Raw genomic sequence first — 23,039 nt, forward strand, 5'->3', positions numbered from 1 at the left:
CACCTTCATTCTGCAAGCTTATGCAGGAATAAGAGCATCCGAAGGGACGTGGCAAGGCATGGCTGTTCCTTGATGAACCCCTCAAAAACACAAGCCCTGCCTCTCCGAGAACAAGAGACTGTTTAGACTCTGAACTCCTGACCGACACCCCTAACTGTAAAACTTTAGATTTACCTCTACTGTTGAATAGATAGGGAAGTTTTTCCCAAGAAGGCTTGACATATATTCACCACCTGCAGGTTACTACATGTCTGTATGCAGCTGGTATTCACTGCCCCATCCCCTCAACACTCTTGTTTTATCAGCTATGTGTCCGCCCAACAATTAGCGATACAGGTTTTGGCATGGAAAAGTGTCATAAAAGACAAGGTTCTAGCTTCCTCCACAAGAAGGCTTACCACCTAACACTTGAACCACAACACTCGAACAAAACAAAACTCCCTCTAATTTATTGCAAAGAATTTTGCAAAGCAGTTCTTGTGGTGGAGGAAGAACAACATTAAATCATAACACGGAACAAACAAGAACAGCCCAACTGCAGAGATCAGGGATAAGAACAAAAAGCAACCCAACACTGACACTTAAAAAAAGCCAGGGGACCAAGCTTCATTTAATTAAAAATAGGGTATTTAATAAAGACGTTATGGTCATCCACAAAACCAAAACACACTAGTTAACCTATCAACACATAAGAATTACCAAAATGTGAGTTTTAATAAACTAAAAAAAGTAACCGACATTTTGCTACTACCCTGAAAAATCTGGGCATGCCAAAAGAAGAGAAGGAAGAGAACAGTGGTGTATTTATAGAGTCGTTTCCACAGAGGAACACAGTTATCCTACTACCCAGCTCATTCCTGCACAGTGGAAACTTAAGGAAAGGAACCAGCTCCACCAGGCTGCCAGCGGCTGCTTCACTGTACTGCAAGCAAATATCAATGAGTAAATATTTCAAGCGTAGCTCATTTGCCCCAAATCTAGGCTGGGCTTTCTATTTCTCCTCTTTCCAAAGAGCGCGAATGCACAAATCAAACTCCCAAGTCAGAAGTCCCAGATTGGGAGTTATATCACTGCTGCTTGAGAGCCAAGCGGAGCAGCGCTGCATCGAGCTACCATGGCACAGGGGCCCCCCCTCAACAGCTACAAAAATACCAGCTGAGCCTCTGGACACCTAGACCGCAGCTCGATCTCTGCCCTAGAGCAAGGTCTGTGTAAATTAATTGGGGCAGTAATAGGAAACACAGGAAATGCCTACAGTCCAACTCACCTTTCAGAGGGGTGTACTAGCAGAAAGGGAAAGCATTCAGGAACGTGGTCCCCATCCCTCAGACCTGTGAACATGCAGAAGAACAGAAAGCCTTGAGATACCTTTTTTTCTAAAGGCTACAAACCAGCAGGAGCCATAACATGCAACTTATTAAGCGTTTAGCATTCCCCTTCAAGCGCAGAAGGCAGGCTTGCCTGACTGCTTTACACCACCCGAAATGCCGGCCACCAGCAAAAGGATTCATTTTAACCCAGCTCTTTCCCTGATGCAGCGGCTGGCGTGGTTTCGAAAACACTAATGGCAGCTTTTTTGAAGGGAGGAAACGGGGCAAATACGCGGCTGGAGAGGGTCTCCCTTTCAAAAGCAGCCAAAGGGCAGCTTGCAGCTCCTGTGAAAGCCCAGCCTCCTCTTCCCGCAGCACCACGCGCGTTTAAATTCTGGAATTGGCACATTTCCACGGTGCCTTTCTGCACAAGAGATTTCCGCACAATAGGGCTTGTCAGAAATTAAAATTCCTTTGTGAGCAGTACATACCTGCTCATACAACAGTTTGTTCTTGTACCATACCTCACGGGGAACTTCAATTTTCTTTAAAAAAAGCACTAACCAACTTTCTCCTTGGAGAACTTGGGACGCAATTTGAAATTGCAGGAGTCCGGGCTCCTGGGTGAGCAACCTGCAGCAGTCTGAAAGCACGGGGCAGCTTGCCTGAAACACAGATCCGCACCACAGTGCGAAGCAAAGCAAGCGGATGCCACGATGGAGCTAAACGCACCCACCAACTTGCACTCTATTCTGCATATGAAACTACATTTCCCCCCCCCCCCCCAGTTTTAATAGTTCCACTCTGCTTTGTTAATTTGTATAGAGACCAAGAAGTATCACACACCTCTGCCACAAAAGCCAAAGTGGAGATAATAGTCACGTTCATTAGGTCTCAGTTACGGCTGCAAACAGTACTGATTCAGAGGAAAGGCTCTGCTGTTTCAGGTAAAGCCTACACTTTCTGAGGCGGAGAGGACTGCTTTTACAGCTCGTCAGGAACCCCAAAAGCCGCACGCAGTCAAAGTTCATTTTCAGCTGGCAAACGCTACTGAAACACTCAGTCCTCTGCTTCTTGCCATCTGCCGTGAAACCCAAGAGTGGGCTTGTTTGGTTGCATCAGCAACAAGAACCTCCAGTTACATGACCGCCCTTGGTCTACCGTTACCAGCTTGCAGTTGAGGGCTGTGGGCTGCACATATCGTCTGGGCTATATAAAATCTGCTTCTGCATTACATTATAACATGCACCCAAAAGGCACATAATAAAAGGGTTACTTATTTACCTCTGGCTTCTGGGGTAAAATACAAACCACCTTTGCCTTAGTTTTGTGGTTTCCGTTTTCGTCAAAACTTTCAATGAAAACAAAGTAGCTGCGTGCACATTCTAATGCTGCGGTAAAGCCCCTGTAATTATGACTGGAGAGACGATTTCATTCGCAACCACCGTTTCCTCGCCGACATGGGGCCGTTCTCGCTCTCAGCCATCGCAAGGCTAGCTTGAAGTGTTTCTCCGAGTCTTTATAAAAGTGACATGGACTAGTTTAGGCAAATTCATTTCAAAGCTTTCACTGAGGCTTGCTGCTGCAGTCTCCTAACAACACTTACCCCAGGTAGCAAGGCTGTCAGCCCTGCGTGACACGGAAGGAGAGGAGACGGCAAACAGCCCCCTTAAACCATGTGTTGCCAACCTTTGCGAGGACTAATATAGTTGATTCCAAGCATCAACCCTGCTCACTTACAAGACTTCAGATTTTTCATCTGTCTAGACGATGCTCTTGGTGAACATCCTCATGCTCACCAAGTCTTGGTAACTGCCATAAAGAAACTGTGATTTGGTTTGCGGAAGCAGCAACCTAAATCCGACTGGCTACCTATCTTCTTCCAAGAAGGCACAGATGCTTTCCGAGAACTGTCTGCACAGGTGCAGGCAGCACAGGAGACATGCGGGAAGCTGAAGTTTGACACTCCACAATAATTATTGGTCTCCTGTATCTCATCAGGGAAGAAAAAGCACCGAGATCCCCAAAAGAAAGTAACTCGACACTAAGAAACATTTCCCATTGCCAAGCAGCTCACCTGCACTCTGAAAAAGCCAGCAGCGGCCGAGCCAGTAGTGGGACCCGCTGCTGGGCGTTTGCTAAAGCTGAATTTGCAATCAGACCATCTGGGCCCTTCCCAAGGTACCTTGCAGCTCGCACCTTCATTCCATTGCTGCATGCCCGACTGCTTCCCGGGCTAAACAAACAGCAGGGTACACACAACCCGATTAAACCCCACGCTTTAATTGGTGCGCATTCAAGTACATAAAATAGGCACCCTTAATCAAATTCCATATTGAAAGACACCACAGTGTTCTCACCTCTTTAAAAAGAGAAAAAAGGTAAAATACAGGGGACCCGTGCTATGCAATCAATTTAAATTATCAATCTAAAGTACTGTCAACATTCCTTAAGCAGACATAGCCCAGCTATTTAGGATTAAACCCCTACCTCCTGAATGGATGCGCTGGGTTCACATAATTATGTCTAAAGGAAGCTTATTTTCTCCATGCTCTACCTCAGTGCTTGGAAGCTGCTCTCAGTGTAGACAGCTATGCAGAAAACTACGCACTAAAGAGCGCACTGGGGTCTAAATGTCATCTTTTGGTCCAGCGCTTCGCCAAACAGTAAGGAGTTCGGGTAGAGTTTGTAGTTCAGCTATAGCCTTATCTTTCCTTCCCAGTCTTATTGCAATACTTTCTAATTACTTCTGACTTTAAGGTATCAAGTTTCCTTAAAGAAGCCCTCCCCCCTCAATTTATTTTTCTTTCATCTTACCACTCCAGCTTTTATAAAAAGGTGTCCCAGTCATAACTCAGAAAGCAGACATGGAAAAATAAGCTCATAAAGTTTCTGAATGAGAACATTTCCTTTAAAAAAAATTCATTTGTGGTTCTCATTGCTGTGCACTAAATTTATGAAGCAGTAACACTGTTTACATGAGGATTGTGCTTGCTACAGCAATGCCAGACATAGCATACCCTAACTTGAATCTAATCTCAGGGAAAAGACGTGCCCAACGCTGCTCTTCGAGCAGTTTGAGGAAGGGATCAATACCACTGCTAATGAGAGCAAGGTCACTCTTCTTTCAGCTGTCTGTGGGAACGTATCAGTCCAAAACCTTCAACACATTGTAGATGATAATCATGAAGCTGCTGCACAGAAGGCTGCAATCTCCTGAAACTCCACCATGTACAGGGATTTTTCTCTCAAGCCTGCTCCCGTTGCCCCCACACTAACTCAGGCTCCCAGTTTAGAGATGAGAATTTATAGCCAATGCATTCAGCTGCATTAAACCACAAAAGGACCTTCCACCATTGGGCTAGCAAAACACCCAACTGAACAAGCAAATCTTGCAGCGTGCCCTGCAGGCAGGCAAGCTGATCTGGTCCAAGAGAACAAGCCCAGATCTGGTCCACCTGATGAAAACTGCTCTTCTATCGATTGTGCAAAATCAAATGAGAGCAATTAATTCCAGTAGCGACCCAGCAGATCAGTCTCAAGAGAGGATAGCAAAGAAGAAAGCATCAAGTGCCTCGCACAAATTTCCGAGGCACAGCAGCAGCTAGCTGAGGTGGTGTCTTCAGATGGGATGTATTAACTGCAAGCTCACTCCGTTCTCAGCGTCCTGGCACAACGAGCTCCTGGTTCACAAGCGCGGGCTCCTGCACGCACACGTCCACCCTGGCGCTCCTGCCCGAGGCAGCCGTGTCCAGCAGGCTCACAGCCCTAGCACACTGGACACTAGCACACCTAGACTGTTTTCTCCGATCACTTGACTCTGGATGATCTTGAATAAATCTATCTATGAACTAAGCCAAAATTATATAATCTCACAAGGCGATTAGTAGTCTAATATTATAAGAGCACATCAGGCACCTCAAAAGAACGTTAAGATCCAAATGTATAAGGAAAAAAAATCCTTACAAATGAGCAGCTTGAGCTACAGCTATGACTTTCTGGTGACCCCTCTTGTATGCCAGATTCTTCAACAGCCTTTTTGTTCCGTTCAAATGCTGCGTCCTTGGACATCAGAGCAGGTTCATAAAAAATGCTCCGTGACCCCCCCACACATACACACTCCCCAGCACAGCTATCAACCAGCCGAGAGACTGCTGGTTTGCTCAGCAAACAAGACTACTCATAGGTGCCAGCAGGAGGAACGGTTACAGAAGTACCCCCCATTCCCTCCACCTACGCTAACCCTCCCAACGAGTTTTAAACAAGGAGGTTCCTACGAATGGGCTTAACTACATCAGAGCAAATAAATGCATAAAAATGCGTGAAATACGGAGGAGAGCACAGTCACCTATTCAAAAGATGTACTATGGAAGAGACGTTAAGAAAACTGTTTTCTCTTACTGGACCTAAATCAATACCGAGGCATATGAACCAGGATAAACAAAAAGCACCTTACTATACATCTAAGACTTCAAAGATAACTACAAGTAAACTCCATGAGCTAAAAACTGCATGCACATCAGGCAGGCACAGGTATAAGCTGACCACAATTTCTGGAAGCTTATAAAAATATGCTGAAATCACACTACTGGACTGCATCCTTACCTACAGCTGGGAAACGCGCTCATTTTAAAAGAAAGCTAGTATTAGTCCTGCAGAAAGCACCTTCTTGGTTCAGCTCTCGAGAAGGTAACAGATGGCAAAATGTTCCATTTTAAAGAGAACCAGCAGTCTTCAGGATGGCACATGCTGCCGAGGAGACACAGAGCTGGCTACAGAGACACCCGGCACAATCCATGCCCCCTCGCTTTCAGCACTCAACACAGTCAGACGTGTCCCCACAAGGCTACCCAGCTCAGTGGCCTCTCCATGCCTACCCCAGAATACCATGCCCTTCTAAGGAACAAAAATAACCACCTTGTCACTGATGACAGTCATCTCCAACACGTACGCTACAACTCACTGCGCACCCAAGGGTACAGGCTCAACAGACTTGCTGCACGGCTCCGCTATGCAAGATAAGCAGCTCGGTCCCAGCCCTCCCACCTCACTCGCTTTGCAGCATTTAGACACCCCGCACACCACCACTTCCCATTTCCAAATGTTAAACTAAGCTGCTCTAAAAGGGCTCCTCAGAGTAAGACGCCCAAAGTGTTTGCGCTTGCAGAGATTACACAGAGATGATATGATTCACTTGAGATCACAGAGGATATTTGTCAATCAGCTTTAGGGTTTGCCTATAAATGGAGACTTTCTAAATAACTCCACACAGTGAACACCTCAATGCACAAAGGGGTGTGCACAACGGTCCAGTGTTTAGGTGCCCGGCTTAAAGACACCCGCTGGATAACAGCAATAAGCAGCCATGTCAGAATATGGCGCATCATAAAACACAGGCACCCAAACAAACACCAACTATAGCAGCTTTCACCGAGATTTAAACTAACACTTTTTACTCTCGCATCCCAGAAACTAAGAACAAGCATGCAGACAGCTGCAGGGACTCAGTAATTTGCCCCATTGCTGTAAATTTCAGATTATTTGCTGGAATCTGTAACTGCATCTCTGCAGCCTCTCTGGTCCCTCCAGACAGGTGAGGAAGCTCCAGAGAAAGGCAGCACATGGACCGAGTTATAACTGCTCTGCAGCAGCAACTCACTCTCAGGCCACTGGACTGTAACACTTTCTCAGCTCCATCCCAAGTTCAACAGCCAAAGGAAATGAAAGGGCTGATTTTTTTCAGCTGGCTCCCCTCTCACAAAGAGGACTTCCTTCTAGTCTCAGGTTAGGTCTTCAATGCCAAAACAAGATATCAATTGCCCTGCTGTAGAGTCGAGCTTCAGGTAGCTTCTACCACAGGACAAACTAGAAAGGTCTTTATATCCCATACCTGTGTTTGCAGCAAAGAGCTCACCATAGCAAAAAACAAAGCATCCCAATTTCCCTGGTCTTGCAGAGATCCAATATACGAGTCAATTTGGAGTAAAATAAGCTTTTTGATCATCCATCTGTGTCAGCCCAAGGAAAGAACAGGCTTCCAACAAAAATTAACAGGCCTGAGGAAGCATCTCCCAGTAACAGTCTCAACCTCGCGATGTTCAGCCTAGCTCTCCCATGCCTGCAGTGTTGCAGCTCTTTCAGGTTAGCTGGAACTATCAAATTTCCCGACTGGAAGCAGAACTGGAGAAATACCCAAACCTGAAAGCTTCTGTGAGGGAGCAACACAGGAAGGCTATTCAGGCACAGCAACCAGGTGAGGGCATGCAAGCATCAAACACAGACAAGAGAAGCTTCAAACCTTCACTCGAACCTCCAAGTGCCTCAATAGAGACAGTAATGGAAGATGTATTTTCATATGCACTGGCAGCTCAGGGCAGCTCTTCCCGCCTTCCTCTCCAGGGGCATCAGGAACCTCACCAAGGCGCTGACCCCCAGTCAAAATCAGCTTGGTGAAGAAACAGCTGGTTTTAATCCAGTTCAGTTCCCCGACTCACTTGTTACATGGCCCGCAAACATGGGGTCAAGTATAAGGCAGCAGGTGCATAGGGCCATTTCTTCAGTAGCAACACCATTTGTAGGTGTTTATACAGCTGCAACCCAAAGCAGAGGTCTAACCCTGAAGAGAGCACGATTTGCTCTGTCACAGAGAAGGGATAAGATCAAGATGGGAAGGCATCAAGCCAGGGACACAGTCACCAAAACCAGGCTTGAAAAAGCTGATGGGAATCATCAAATCCTGCCCAATCTTCTATTCATTTTTCCCACAGCAAACACCAACAGGAAGGTGTCATCCTTATCTATCTTTGCATGCTGTTTGAGCCACTTAAATCACCAAGCTGGGAGTAGCTAAGCTTAGACGCTCTCCAAGTACCTAAGATTTTGACAAAACAGAACTTGTTTACGCACATTTATACCTTGATTTGAGATCTTTGCTACAAAAATATCACCGAACTCCTCCGATACGCTTAAGAAGAAAGACCTGAAATGCCAGGAGATCCTAATGCAGATATTTGCCAGCCCCAGGTTTTGAAATCGCTTCCCAAACAGGACCTTGCTCTTCATAACCCAAAGCCAGACGTGACCTGGGAATTCCAGTTCAACCAGTTTCACCCTTTCCCCCTTCATTCCTCCCGTTTTCTTGGAAGGGCAGACAGCAACAAAACCCTACCCCAGCCCAGACTGGAATAAGCAATCTGTTGAAATCCACGCACTGAAAAGTCACCTGCTTCCGGCACAATCGCAAGAGCATTTCCAAATTCCAGCTCTCCTTTGGCCAATGCAGACAGATGGGCACAACAGGCACCCGCTGCACTCCCTGCAAAGTCTTTGTACTTCAGAGGCCAGAGATACAAAGCCTAATGGCAAAGACCGTCTCCACAAGAACAACTGTTTTGTTAAGGGATCACAACATAAATCAATAATCCTCCAGCCGCAAAAACAGCTTAAACTTGCATGTAGGCCAATTAAACTTGCAATCCACTAAAACACACACCCTCCCTGTGACTCCGGGCAACCCTGCTTCTCAATCGACAGAGCAGGGCTCCAAATCTGGCTGCTACAAACTGAGATACTACCTGCTCCAGATGTCCCCAGCTGGCAACAGGGACCATGACTAAATTTAAAACGCAACGGCTCGGTCATTACCACAGGCAACTACAGATTTTCACTTTCTTGCTCACCTTCCTCCCATTCAATATCACGTTTCAGGAAGGAAATAACCCCTTTGCAAAGGAAGTGATAGCCCTGAGAGTAGGCAATAAAATGCTGAGATAGGAGCCAATCTCGTGCCCTGCTCACCCCTGCAGGGGCTGCCTCAACAGCACGATCCCAGAAGGCTGCAGGTATTTATGACAGGTCTGCATTCTCAGCAGCAGGGAGGCTGCAGGCTTTCAATACGCAAACAGAGTGCCTGGCTACCAGAACCACTTCTGATTATTCATATACTTGCTACTGGCATCACCAAGACAGAAAATCAATGCAAGGAGCAATTAATGTCATGCTTTGCAGTGTAGACTGAGTACCACAAGCACCAGAGATGGTAAATTCTCCTTCCCTCCTCTCCTACTTGTGGCACTTATGTACTGTCTAGCATATCTAGCCACCTACAGCATACTTTCACCTTGGCATGCTGGCTATTGATAGGACTAGATTCCCAGCAAGGTTAATCATTCCCCCAGCAGCCCAGAAGCAGAGCTGAAACTGGCTTGGGCTGCCCAAGGACCAATTCTGCCAGTCCCCACAAGCGTGCCAGAGACTGAGCACCACTCAGGAACAGTTTCTGGTAACCTTTGCCTTTCAAATCAAATTTATTTGAAGACAAAGGCCGACATACTTAAAAAAAAAAAAAAAATCCCTTCAACATTGTAATGGGGATGGCAAAATAAACCAGGACTTCCACATTACCTGCAAAGTTTCCATATAACCTACTAAAAAAGAGACTAGAGCAGGGAGAGGAGAAGGAAAGCCCAATGGCAGAGCAAGGGGGAGGAGAACAGTGGCCACATCTGGCCACTAACCTTAGCAAGGTTAGTGACAAAAGGTTTCTGGGGAAAGGGACCTTAAAATTAAAGTGCTTCTCTGCATATCCAACCACAAGGGACAAATGTGGAATGGGCACCCACAACAACACAGGAGCTAACTGTCATTAAGTGCAAGAGACTAATAGCCTTGGACAGATGCCACCCAGCTCCTCATGCACCAAATTCCTGACTGCTTCACAGGCATTTTCGAGCAGCATCAGCTTAAATCAACACATCTGAGTCATTCTGGGGACACGGGTAAAAGTTAGTCTGCTGCTGGCGGACCCCAAACAGTAAATTAAGCTCAATGGTATTTAACCAGCACCTCTGTCAAAGCTCTTGAGAATGGACAAATTCTCCTTCAGAAGCACACTGTTTAATGCAGATACCAAATCTGTTCCCAATAGATTCCTATTTCAGCTGCTCACACTGTCAGAAGCAAGTCACATGCCCTTTCCAAATCTGCATTTTGGACTAGAAAGTTTTATTTGCCTTTAAAGCATTCAGGCTCAAAAGGGACCTAAGGATGAATGCAGCGGGCTGTGGCGCGTGGGGAAACAACAGCACAGCTCTGACGTTCTCTCCAGACCATCTACTAACATCAACTTCAGAGACGGTGTCGTTGAAGCCCAGCTCACTATCAGAACAGCCGGCCATCCCAGAATTGCTGCCTCCAAGACATTCAGCTAAAGCACTTCATGATCAAGGCTATGTGCTCTAAGTTCAAGAATGCACTGTATTTTGACAGGACATTAAAGGGCAAGATGACTTGTGGCTCTAAAGAGACAGAGATATCATCCACCACAGACATCTTGACTATGCAGATCAAAACTCCTGCTACTGACGTTCCAAATGAAGGTTCAAATAGCCTCTGCAGCAAAGTCATCTTGGGAATACTTATGAATTTGAGCTTCCAGTAAGACACGGTCAAATAGCAGTTTTGACACGTGTCCCAGTAACTTATGAACCAACGGAAGAGACTGCATAATGTCAAAGCCCGAGGGAATGATTTGTGGAGAGTACATGAGGACACATCAACACCGTCTGCCCATATACAACCAGGTAGTTCACTATCTTAACTGATAATCAAAAGGCAGTAAACTAAACATCCCACACCAGCATAAGGATTCCTCCTCTTCACATTTACTTAGCAATGCAGGCAAGCAGCCCTGTACAAAAACCTCAAGCAATAAACTAATGCTCATGCTAATTAATAAAAAAGGGCTAGAATTGTCTCAGCACTCATTATGTGCACCACAAGTGCAGAATACCCTTTAAAATTACTCTTCTATAAAAAATGACTCTGATCAGCAGAATACATTAATGAACGGGCCATAAACTTCTCCCCAAAAATCCCGCAATGAACTGAAAGCACACTCCACCCTCTCATTAAAGATTTCACTGCTATAGAAACGATGATTAAATATGCAGGGCCATGAATCAGCTACCTGAAACCAAGGTACACCTCAGCAATCAAGGAAGTGCCCAACACCAGCGTTCAGACTGACGTTTTGGTCATGGCAGGGCTTAACATAGCTCCCCCTGTTAATATCATCTGCCCAAACTGCAGCATTACATAGACTGGTAGCCCTACCATGATGCTTCACAAGGTCACATTTAACCTTTCTTGCATTTTGGGTTTGGTTTTATGGGTTGTTTCGGGGGGGGGGGGGAAGGGGGATTTTTTTTGTTTGCTTTTTTGCAAGTGCTCAACACTGTATGCACTCACTACAATAACAGACAGCACAAACAGTTTCCAACTCCATTTTGACACAGCCAGACAAAACACCTAAAACTAGATTGCAGACACCTCTGGTCCAGCTGCGGCTCTCTGTAGGGCCTTTCCAATCAAACCTGGAGGAAGGCAGCAGGATGGCATGGCTTACCAGCAGCTCCCAGTCCACAGTCTGAACTGCAAAGTGGATTTAAAAGAGGTTTAATTTTCCCAGAGACTAATGCTCTCAAATCAAAATAAATCCTTCAAAAGAAGAGATTATCCATAAATTTACTAGCTAGAAATGTTAATATAGCCAGTGTTTATGCAAGGACTGCTGCTCTCTCCATGCAAGAGCATCACCTTCACAGTTTTATATTAAAGGCCAAAACAGATTTCTGCCAGGTCCCCCCCCACCTCCATTTCCACATTGAAACGCAGCACAGCAGCTCTATAAACACCACTTTCTAAGAGTAACATTAATTCACAGAAGAATTGGGGTAAACTTGTTCCTATCATATTAGGAAAGCTCTGAAAATCCTCCTCTGCCAAGAAACTTAACCAGAAAACGAGATCCACAGGCAGAAAAAAAAATCCAGTGTGAAACCTGGTCAAATGTTCAAATCAGGAAAAAAGCAGAGCTAAAACCTCAAATGCGTGATCACAAAACACAGGACGCAATGCGAATTAAGTAGTGACTGCTTCAACATTGCTGATTCAACCAGACCACAGCAGGAACAGCCATCTGTGTTGCTGGACTTACCCATCACATAAATGCTAGTGAAACAAATGCTTCCTTCTGTTATTCATATTCTATTTACTAAAGGCCCATCTGCACACTATACAACACGCAGAACGATGAGACCCAGACCAGTATAACCCGGCTGCTAATTATGGCCCTTAAGGCTGAGGTGCATTACCATTTCCCTCTAGCTACAAACAAGAGCATGCCTACGCCCTCACTAAGCTCACGCCCTCACTAAGCTCACGTAATCTTAGGGAGGACAGACAGGCAGATGAAACAGGTACAGGAAAAAGTGGCTTGCCTGACATCAAACAGCAAGTCAGCAACACAGCTGGGAGCTAAACTAGGCCTCCTATCCACCCAAACATCATCATTTTCCCTGTACTAGTTGATGGGGAGACAGAACTTGGCCATTAGAACGCAGATTGAAGGCTTGATTTTGAAGCTAAAAGCACATAAGAAAAAGCACTTGATTAACGTAATCACCAGTGTCAAATTGATTTTGGAGAAGTAATGGTCTCACAGCACTCCCTCATCCTGCTTTCCAAACCTGACGGGTTCACACAGGTTCTTTCCTACCTTATCGACAGCTTTTTACTGTCAGTAACTGAACTGCATGCACTGCAAACATGTTCAAGACTCCTTAAAAGGCCTACTTAACGTTAGTCCTAATAATTCTCTGCTTTCTCTCCACTAGATGCATGCTATGTGAGCCCACCAATAACCCACAGAGAAGCTGGATACTTTCCTAATGCATTAAAATAACAGCCCTCACTGGGCGAGGTGCAGAAAAAGCCAGCCAGAATTCAAATGTCAGCAACAGCAACTGAGCAGCCCATGCATGAGCAAAGTTTTCCAAACCAGACACTTCCCTCCCTGCAAATCCAATCTATCCTCATATCCAGGAAAAAAATTCAATATTTATGAAACAAAAGAAACAGAATAACACAAAAGCAATAAGTGTACTGCAAAAAACCCACATTTCTTGCAGTCTTCAGAGTCATGCTGAGTTTAGAGAGGATGAATTTTCCGCAAGTTTCCAACAGTGTCAGTACTGGCCCTCCATGAGCAGGTAACAGAAAAGCCAGATGGCCTAAAGCCACAGCTAATTTCAAAACTGCTGTAACATAGCACAAGCCAAGAGAGCCTGACAGCACTCACCTGACAATCCCACCTAAAGGTTGATGTTGCATTCTAAAAAGGTGCAGCTGAGCCAAGAGAAACCGTGTCTAAACATGTCTGCAATCTCACTGGCTTTTTTGTCAATAACTGAGGCTCTACATTAAAAATTGATTGCGAAGTACAAGATGAAACATTCTGTGACCTTGCTCACCCATGGCCCTAATCCACAGACAGTAGGAATGGGATACGGTCCCAGCTAGAAGCAGGATATAAGCACTAATTCAACTCCCAACACAAGCTAAATGAATTTTCAGTGACCCTACAGGGAATATGCCACTTCTTGCCTGCTACTAATCAAAAATTTTTGAATGAAAAAGACTTCTGTTTATTTGCTCTCTCTTTTGGCTCTGTGCACACAGTCTTACAAGGGAGCAAACCCAAATGGACTTAACAGGCCCTTTCCTACTTTTGCCACTTCCTAGCTAACAGTAAATTACATCTGGTTTGCAAGAGACGGAATACACTTAATATCCCCAACAATAAAAGACCAACCTTGCTAGCCCAGGTCAGTTGGCCTATCACTTTTCTTTCAGTAATTATCATCCTCTTATAGGTCCCAGCTGAAAAAGATAACCTAGGTAACAGATAAGTAATTGAAATTCTGAGTCCAATCAGGTTTTTCATTGTAAACACTGCAGTAGAACAGCTTTAAAATGCATTCCTAAAGAACCTGAAGCAGCCTATTCAGCAAGTAAAGACCAAGCAAAAGTCTCCTGACTCCACTTCTGCCCCGGCATAAACTCACGGAAGTCTATTCCACACGAGGGTACAGCAGGCACACCAGTAATAGCTGTACCTGCAAACCCTCTTCCTCCAGATCTTGATGGGATGCTAAATCAGCAAAAACTATTAGACAGCTTTAGAGATCAGAGTCATCAATAACATACAGCATCAGCACTATTATGCATCTGCAGGGGAGCTCTTGCCAAGACAGAAATAATATTGACAGAAATTACACTTTCAGCAGCGCCGCTATAATAGCTGGCTACCTACACCTCAACCAGCGAATTTTACTTGGCTACACAGAAATTACTGCTTTGACTTCCTAAGTGGGAGAGGTGAGGTAGACAAGAGAATACAACCTTCATAAAGGCTTGCAAGTACAGTAGATGCCAAAGTCCCCTTAAAATTGGCTTAGACACAGTTCCATGCTTTGTTCAAAGCTCAAATTCTTTGAGGGTGACCTTCGGCTTTCTCCCCCCCTTCCATAAACACCAATGGAAACTTCACCTCCGTGAGCAGAGTTTCTGGAAACCTCCTGAGACATCAGTGCAAGTCATAGAGCAACGTGGCCTGGGATCCTAACCTCCCACCTCAGGGCCACGTCTAGCTAGAACCTCATTATTTTTTGCTCCTGACTTTTGGCAGCAGAGCATCACATTGACACCAGCAGCCCTGAGCAGGTCCTGCTAAATGCTGCACAGACACCAAACAAGACAATGCTTTTCACGCCTTAATCCGAGTCCACAAATCAAGACTCCTCAGTAGGACTTAGGCCAAGTTTTTGTTGCTTGTGCCCTTAAAAGCTAATCGTCTAAGAGAAGAGTCTATAGTGACTAGCCCAATGGAGAAAAGGCAAGTATCTTCAGAGAGATTCTCCTCTCCCTCAGATAAGGGTGTGACAGGCAATGAAGGAAGCCCATAAGGGCTGCCTCAGGTTTAAAATCAATCATGGCATTAATCTTGATTGATTTTAGATGTCTAAGTCTATGGCAACAGATCTCTAATTAGGGGTTCACTTCTGTGGATTAGGTAACCAAAGGGAAAGCAGGTTGTCAGTAGCTAAGCTCCCTGCAAAGGGGCCCAGCCTTTCAGCAGAAGCTCTTTGAAGCCTGCAAAATGAAAAAGCTTCCAAACCTCTAGTTTAAGTGCCATTAGACTTTACTAAAATCTAATGATCTTTACCAATCTGCTTCAAAAGCCTTTCAGCTGGAATCGTTAGACCAGGAGTTCTGCCTGAGAGCCAGGAAAGTGCCAGACTTGCAGAATCTGACCTCATCAGTATGCACCTTACTTTGCCCAATGACATTCAGCAGACATCATTAATTAGTTCAGGACAGCGCATTGCCCATCATGACTTCTGAACTTAGCCATGCAGCTGTTAGGTAAGCAATTCTTAACCGCGTTTTGCAATCAGCATGCCAAAAGCACAAACACAAAAGAATGAAGTTAACAATCTGTTTACCCATTCTCTCCTCCTCCAATTACTGTTGCTAGCAAATAGATTCGGCAAAAAAAAAAATCCTATTTCCAGGATTCAGCAGAGAGAACTCATTTGGAGTGCTACCAATTTTCATATCTTTGCCACTGGTGCTTCATGTTATTTCACACAATCAATTCATTCAGTTAAGAGATGAAGCTTGTTCTTTTGGCTAAGAGCATTAAAAGCCTGTCTCTAGAGATAATTAGCCCTCCCTCCCCCAGCCCTTCCCCAGCACAAAGCAGAAAGAGCATACAGTCATCAGCAAACAAAGAAACTCAAACAGTGTGACAACAGGCTGCAGCTGGGTCTGGACAGTACCCCTCACCTCCGTATCTTAGCACGGCTGATAATCAAAAACAAGTCAACACCACAAGCACCAGGACAAGCAACACAAAGAGTATCTTTAGATTACTGACTTCCTTAAAGTCATTTAAGTATCAGGAAAAGGGCAATTCCTCATGTGCAAGGAGCAGAAATGCAAAATGCATAACTAGTCATTGTTAGGAGTTTTGCTGGTCGCTTTCCAACCTTCAAAGATTCACCCAAGGCATTCAACAACAGCAGATAAGAGCACAGACGAGCAAGATAGGACAGAATCGGGAAATCTGCGTTCTTTTACTTATGACCCGTGCAAATCTCTACACTGCAGCTTCTTACAAGAGGCAAAATTCCTCTGGGGCAGGAAAAAATTAAGGAGAGTCAGCATTTGGAAAATACTTTGAGAACCTCAAGCAGAAGACTCACAAACATCTGTATATCTACATACCGATTCCCCACTTAAGAGGCGTGCAAAGGGTCTGCCCTCCGATTTGGGGGCACAGCTTGGAAGGAGTTAAAAATCCCCAACTGGAACCAGCCAAAGGTGCAACTGCCGGCTTGCATATTCATTGGCTGACTAATGCGTGACCCCACTGTGCCGAAAAGAACTGGAAATACTTATCACCACAGCATTGACAAGTCAGCAAGAACTACTAATTAAATGACAAAAATAGATCTCTGAAAGGGCTTTCCCCCCCCCCCAACACAAAGCCAAGACCTGCCACTGCTGCAGTCACACATCCATTAGTTTCCGAGGGCTCCAAGCTCACTAGCAGAAAAGTAGTCTCAGATTCACAAAAAACACTCACAGCATACATATGCCGAGTGGTAGGAAATCCCAATGAAACAAATTTAGGGCCCCGATCCTGGATAACATAGATCATCTTCATCTTTTCACTAGGCACGCCACACTCCTACCATCTTGAACGGAAGTAGCAACGAGATGACACCTCTGCCCCAACAGCTGTATCAGCTTCCTTGCACTCCCTAGAGTCCACAGCCCCAGTTTTGCCTGATAAATGGTTAAACAGGTACTGAGGTGATCCAGGTGATCACATGGATCCCATCAACTTGCTTCACATGTGGCATCACAGAGGCCAGTGACAAAAAGCTAACATCAGTGCAGCCTCCACCACTGCACAGGTTTCACTTTAAGCTCCCCCCGTCCCCACCAGACACAGGTTTGGTATAGCTAGTATCTGAATATTCATCACCAACTAATAGACCTGCAGGAACAGCAGTGTCAGCAATACTTAACACTTATAACGCCCCAACACATGCCAAACACAATGAAATTTGATCAAAATAGAAGCCATTTGTTTAAATACAAGTGATTTGGCTCTCAAAACTGTCATCAAATTAAACTGGAAATCAAATTAACCAGCGATTGAAGGAAGTAGAAGGCTGTATAATCACAGATTACTGATGCAGCAGCCTGAAAACAAGGATGCAATCACATTTCCCTTGTCCATGTCAGCCTCTTTGCACAGCCCTGTGCTCCCAACAGGACTCTCCCTCCCCAACTTTCAGGGCTTAAGGATGCTCTATGCCTCAAATATAGCTCCCCCAGCTATTTCTCAGCAGGGCAGAAAGGATACTTACTTTACAAAAACATCCTTTAAGAAGTTATCTGATAACAAAAGCAAAACCCTGTGAAAATGAGGATTGATACATTTGAAACCACATTAACCTAGGACAGGTCGGCACAGTCATTTCCAGCACTAGTAGAAAGAACAAGTTTAAAGCCACTCTGAATAGGAAAAGGGTTTTGTTACCATCACCATCCAAGATACTAATTTAAATTGGCATAGCTACATGTCCACAAGTTTCCACCGTAAGAATTAGCCTCATTAAGGCTTTATTCCCCCCCCCCCCACACACACACACACACTTTTTTGGGGAATTTTAATTGGGAAGGTAGTTATGTAAAATTACTATTTTAGGTCCTATGTACACTCAGAAGTTAATATGAGTTAATGTAAATAGTATGTTTGAAGAGCAATGGGCATTTGTATCGAAATCATAGCAGGTAGAGAAGGAGTTTAATTACACTTTTGTGCAACTTCGACACCAGCACAACAAGCTAATTCAACTGAACCCATCCTTTTACCCGCCACAACTGGACCACAGAAAGCCTCATCTTGCACCTTCTATTACAAGCAAAACAATATTCTGCCAATGACTTGCTGATGTTTATAATTTTTCAAAAGCAAGTTTCAAGTTTAAAACTCACTCCTACACGATTCAAGGCTTCTTTACACATTAAGGAGAAGCAATCACTTCTCGCACCTCTTTAGGCATCCCTAACTCTCCTTCTAGGCTTGTGGAAGCAACGTTTAAACAACTTAATGTTTAGGAGGAGCTTTTACTTCAGAATTTCAGTCGCAGCAAAGCACCTTCTCTTGCGTGTTCGCTTTTTGTCAGTACTAACAGCTCTTCGGCACTCCTACCCCACAGAGGGGCATCAAGACCTCACCTACCTTCACCTGGACAAACACAACACAAAGCAAGACAGAGGTAAATAATTCAGCCGCACGCAAACAGTGGGGAAGAACAATTAAACGAGAAGCACAGCAGGACCGTTTCAAATTTCAATCAACATTAAGACAGAACAGATCAAACAAAGAAATATCAGAGGGGCTGCCCCAAAACGTAGAATTTAGAGGTGAAGCCCTCACATAGGGGGCAACAGGACAGCAGCACAGATGAAAAAACAAACGGTTTTACTTTTAGTCAGGGCCTAAGCACTTCAGAAAACAGCAAAGCACAGTAAGAGACGCTACAGCCAGCTGCTTCTTGCTTTGTTTTAAAAGCAGGCCCCAGACATCCATTCAAACTACCAATTCAGTCACTCGAGCAAGTTTTCAAGCTCCAGCTCCCAGGCGCTGCTGCTGGAAGGACAGAGCCTGTTTGAACCCGGCCGCTGGCACAAGCGCGGAAAGAGCAACGCAGCAGAGCAAACTTCAGGCACCAGACGGCTCCTGAACGCGCGGACTACAGCGGCGCGTCCCAGCTCCCGGGGAAGCAAGGCCAACCCAGGCAGAGCAGCAGCCGCTCTCTGCCCGCCAGCGAGCCGTGTCACCTGCGGCCCAGGAGCGAGCGAGCCTGGGGGGTGGGGGGGAAAGGACGGGAAAAGCAGCGATCACCTGCCCAGGACCTGGAGCCAAGCGCCCGCTCGCCCCTCCGCGACACAGCCCGCCACCCACCCAAACTTCACCCCCCGAAGCAGAGCGGGGAGACCCCCCCCCACCACCTGCAGAGACGACGAGCGGGCTGAGCCCAGGGGCCTGCAGAGGGGCGCCCGGGGGGGGGGGGGGCTCACCCGGGGCCGGCAGGCAGCGAGGGGCAGAGGGGCTTCACCCGGCAAGCGCTGCGGGGGGGGGGGGCAGCAGTGAGGAGAAGAGGGGGAACTCGCCCCCCCTCCAAATAACCGCCCGCCTGCCCCCCCCACCAAAACCCTCTCACTCTTGCCCCACGCTAAGGCCCCACGCTAAGGCCTCCCCCCAACGCCCCCCCCCGCCCCACACACTAAGGTCTCCCCCCGGCGCCCCCCCCGCCCCACACTCAGCCCCACTCGCACCCCCCCACCGCCGGGGGTAGGAGCCGGGGGTCGGGGCCAGGCCGAGCCCCACGAGAGGGTTTCGGGGGGGGGGGGGGCCGGGCGGGCCGCCCGCCCTCACCTGCCGCCCGCGGCCGCCGGCTCCCTCCGCCGCCACCCGGGGCGGCCCCGCCGGAAGCCTGGTAGGGAGGGCGGCGCGCGGGGCATGCCGGGACGTGTAGTCCGCCGGGCGAGGCCCCGCCCCCTGGCCTCCTGGCCCCGCCCTCTCTGGCTCGCGGCCCCGCCCCGCGCCCTCTCCGGCCCCGCCCTCTCCGGCCCCGCCCCGTCCTCCCGCCCTCTCCGGCCCCGCCCTCTCCGACCCCGCCCCGCCCTCCCCGGCCCCGCCCCGCCCTCCCGCCCTCCCCGGCCCCGCCCCCCCGGGCCACCCGGCGGAGGGGAGGGCTGAGGCGGGGGATTTGGGGCGGTTTGAGGCGATTTGGCGTCAGCGGGGGGGCGAGCTGGGGGGGGGCTGGGGAGGGGTTTGGCGTGGAGAGGTGGGGGGGCTAGGGGGGATTTGGGGTGCGGATTTGGGGGGTATTTTGGGTCAATGGGTGGGGGGGTTGCGGGATTTGGGGGTGGTGGGTGAGGGGTCTGGGGGAGATTTGGGGTGGGGGCAGTGGGGGATTTGGGGAGAGTTGAGAGGATTTGGGGTCGGAAGGGGTCTGTTGCAGACCTGGGGTGAGGATTTGGGGGGCATCTGAGGTCACTGGTGGGGACTGGGGGGGCATTTCAGGTCCAGGCAGCTGGGGGGGATTTGGGGTGGCAACTTGGGGTCAGGGTTGGGGGGCTTGGGAGGGATTTTGGGTTGGGGGGCTGGGGGGGTGAGAGTGGGGATTTGGGGTCGGGAAGGCCGGGGGGCGCTGGGGGGCCTTTGGGGGTCGGTGGGTGGGGGGGGAGTGGGGATTTGGGGTCGGGGGGTGCTGAGGGGCCCGGGAGGATGGGGCTGGGAGGGGGGATTTGGGGCCAGGCAGACGGCAGCAATTCGGCCGGCGACCTCGAACCTCCCTCGCCGCAGTGATTTAACCTTCCCCCGGGATCACGACTGAAATATTCCTGGGGTTAAAATATTCCCGGGCCGGTCACGGGGTGTCACTGGGACGTGCTCGGCGGGAGAACGTAAACGGCGTGGAGCACAACAACGGGACCCCACGCTTCGCCAGGAAATACCTATTTTTCATTTCCATTCCCTCCAGCACAGGCTCAAACGTTGACGAACCCCCGTTTTCCTCGGATGGCTTTTTAGCGTGGAAGTTTTCAGCAGCATCCCAGAAACAAATACTCGCTGCACCGGCAAACCTGACAAGTTCGTCCTAACGAACTGCTTAATATTAGCTTTTCTCAGGCCAAACTCCCCGCCGGGGGGGGGGGGGGGAAACACGGGAGCGCCGCCGGCGGACGCGGCAGTCCCGCTCTCCGTGCGTCCGGCTGCGATCCGTCCCTCGACGGCGCGGCGTTCCCGAGCCCCGGCGGAGCCCGTCCCGCCGCCCGGCTTCACGCTTTTCCCCAGCTCCTGCAGGTGCCAAAGACGGGAGGGGAAATGCATCGCTTTTTTTTTTTTTTTTTTTTTTTTTCTTGCGCAAGCCCGGCGACGGGTGCTCCGACCTGCCGCCGAAAACCCCGGGGCTCTGCAAAGGCGCCGCAGCCTCGCGGGCGGCACGGGGCCGCGACGTCCCGCCGGGGCCGCGGCCGCCCGCCCTCTCCGTTGCGCTGCCGCTCTTGCTCGGAGGCCGCGAGCGGGGCGGCGATCGAAGAGCTTTTGCTCTGCCCCGCTCCACCGGCGAGGCCAAGAGCCCTCGGCCGGGAGCCGGCGGCCGACGCGGTGTTTTTGCGCTGCTGAGCGCCTTGCCGGCTGCAGGAGGAGGGCGCTAGCTGAAGCAGCCGCTCGCCGGGACGGGGCATGTTTGTTCGCTCGGATTCCTGATCCATTACTGCATCCTCTGGCCTCCCAAGGCCCCCGTCTCCTCCACCTTCTGACTCCTCTCTGCAAAATTTCCAGCGCGGCCTCATTAATTGCTGGCCTCGAGCCCTACAGCGAATAAATCCTGGGATATTCGAGGCTGCTGGGAGGGGTTTCTGGAGGCAACGCTGCGCCGGGGTTATCTCCCGAGTCGGGAAACCGCGGCGTTTGCTCTCCTGCTGACGGAGATATTCTCCCCGCTCAAATCTTATCTGCGTGCCCGGCAGCCGCGGGAACGCCGGCAAGGTGACCCCCCGCCAGCCCTCCTGCCCCGGATCGGGGCCGCCTTTCCCAGCGGAGCGGGTCAACGAGGAGCTCGCAGCTGCCGGCGGAGCCGGACGGGCCAGGCGCCCGCGTGCACGCACCGCTGCGCGGGGTCTGCTCCCGCCAAGCGGGCAACGGCGGCCCGGAGGTTCCCGCGCGCTCCGGCCCGTCCTGCCGGCTCCTGCAGGGCCGTAGGAGCAGGGCGGGTGCTCAGAGCATCCCAGGCTCCGTCCGCCGGGCGGCATCCGCCAGGCCGTCGCTGCACTTCCAGCTCCCGCTGTCACGGCGTTATGCACAACTCGCCACCCTCGCTTAGGGGGAGAAAAAAAAAAAATAAGGCTTTTGGTGTCGCGGTTTTGGCTAAGCCCTTCGGAAAACAAGCCAAGCGCACGCTACCGGTGCAGAGCCTGCTCCCCGCTTTTTGGGGGTGAATATATGCATTTAATTCCTTTCTGGTGTAGCTCTTGGAATTGTGACTCATCCTTTTGTCGCGGTTGGGCTTCCAGTTTCAGCCACGGAGCGAGCAGCAACCGGGGCGGCTATAAATAGCGGTGCTGTGCGTGCACAAAGCCTGCGTCGCGGCACGGGGCAGCCGCGGGCGGGAGCGGGGCCGGCGCGCCCTCCCGACCTCCCCGCTCATCCCAAAAGCCAAGCGCGGCCTGGCCTGCGATGAAAAATGAGAAAAACCCATGAAAAACGACCAAAACCCCTTTTCCGCAGGGCTAGGGACCAGCTCGCAGCCCGCAGCCCGGGCAGCGGCCAGCGTTATCCCAGGCGCTGATGAAGGGGAGGGATGCTGAAGCTGCTCGCGGCAGAGCTGCCGCGGCTTTCGTCGGAGGCAGGACCGGTGCGGGGCGCTTGGGGACGCTGTGCGCCGAGCTACCGAATTACTGCCCCGCTCCCCGGGAGCAGTAAGGCCGGGCTGGCGTTCAGCAGATCGATGCCATCCATATTTTATGAGCCGTGCAGCGCTGGAAGCCCACCCGGCGGGTGATTAAACAGCAGAGGCGTTCTCCTCTAAGGAGGTCAGGGCAACGCGGCATAAAACCCCGCCACGGCCCCCGAATGCCGAGCACAAAAACCGGAGCCGGGGGCGCGTGGCCCGGCGCAGCCGCTGGAAGCCCCTCTCGGGAGGTCGAGCCTCCCGCCCCAAGCCCGCCGCTCCGAGAGGCGCCTCGCTCAGCTCTCAGGGAAATCGCGAGAGCAAAAGATCGGGGAAAGGGCCGCGC

General features: G+C 49.2%; 1 protein-coding gene across 7 annotated transcripts in view; it reads right to left on the reverse strand.

The window, feature by feature from the left end:
- Positions 1–19,743, reverse strand: part of PHACTR4 (phosphatase and actin regulator 4) — a 70,316-nt gene extending 50,573 nt beyond the window's left edge. The window contains exons 1-2 of one of the 7 annotated variants that reach the window (XM_068917723.1): positions 19,672–19,743; positions 1,268–1,331 (exon numbers count right to left, since the gene is read on the reverse strand). The gene's annotated coding sequence lies outside the window, so the exon portion shown is untranslated. Of the gene's footprint in view, positions 1–1,267; positions 1,332–1,874; positions 1,949–19,671 lie in introns of those variants that run through there. The other 6 variants (XM_068917728.1, XM_068917729.1, XM_068917724.1 and 3 more) reach the window with 6 other exon arrangements.
- Between the last annotated feature and the right edge of the window lie 3,296 nt (positions 19,744–23,039).

Source organism: Struthio camelus, chromosome 23 (assembly GCF_040807025.1).
Source record: "Struthio camelus isolate bStrCam1 chromosome 23, bStrCam1.hap1, whole genome shotgun sequence".
In the NCBI taxonomy this organism is placed as follows: Eukaryota; Metazoa; Chordata; class Aves; order Struthioniformes; family Struthionidae; genus Struthio; species Struthio camelus.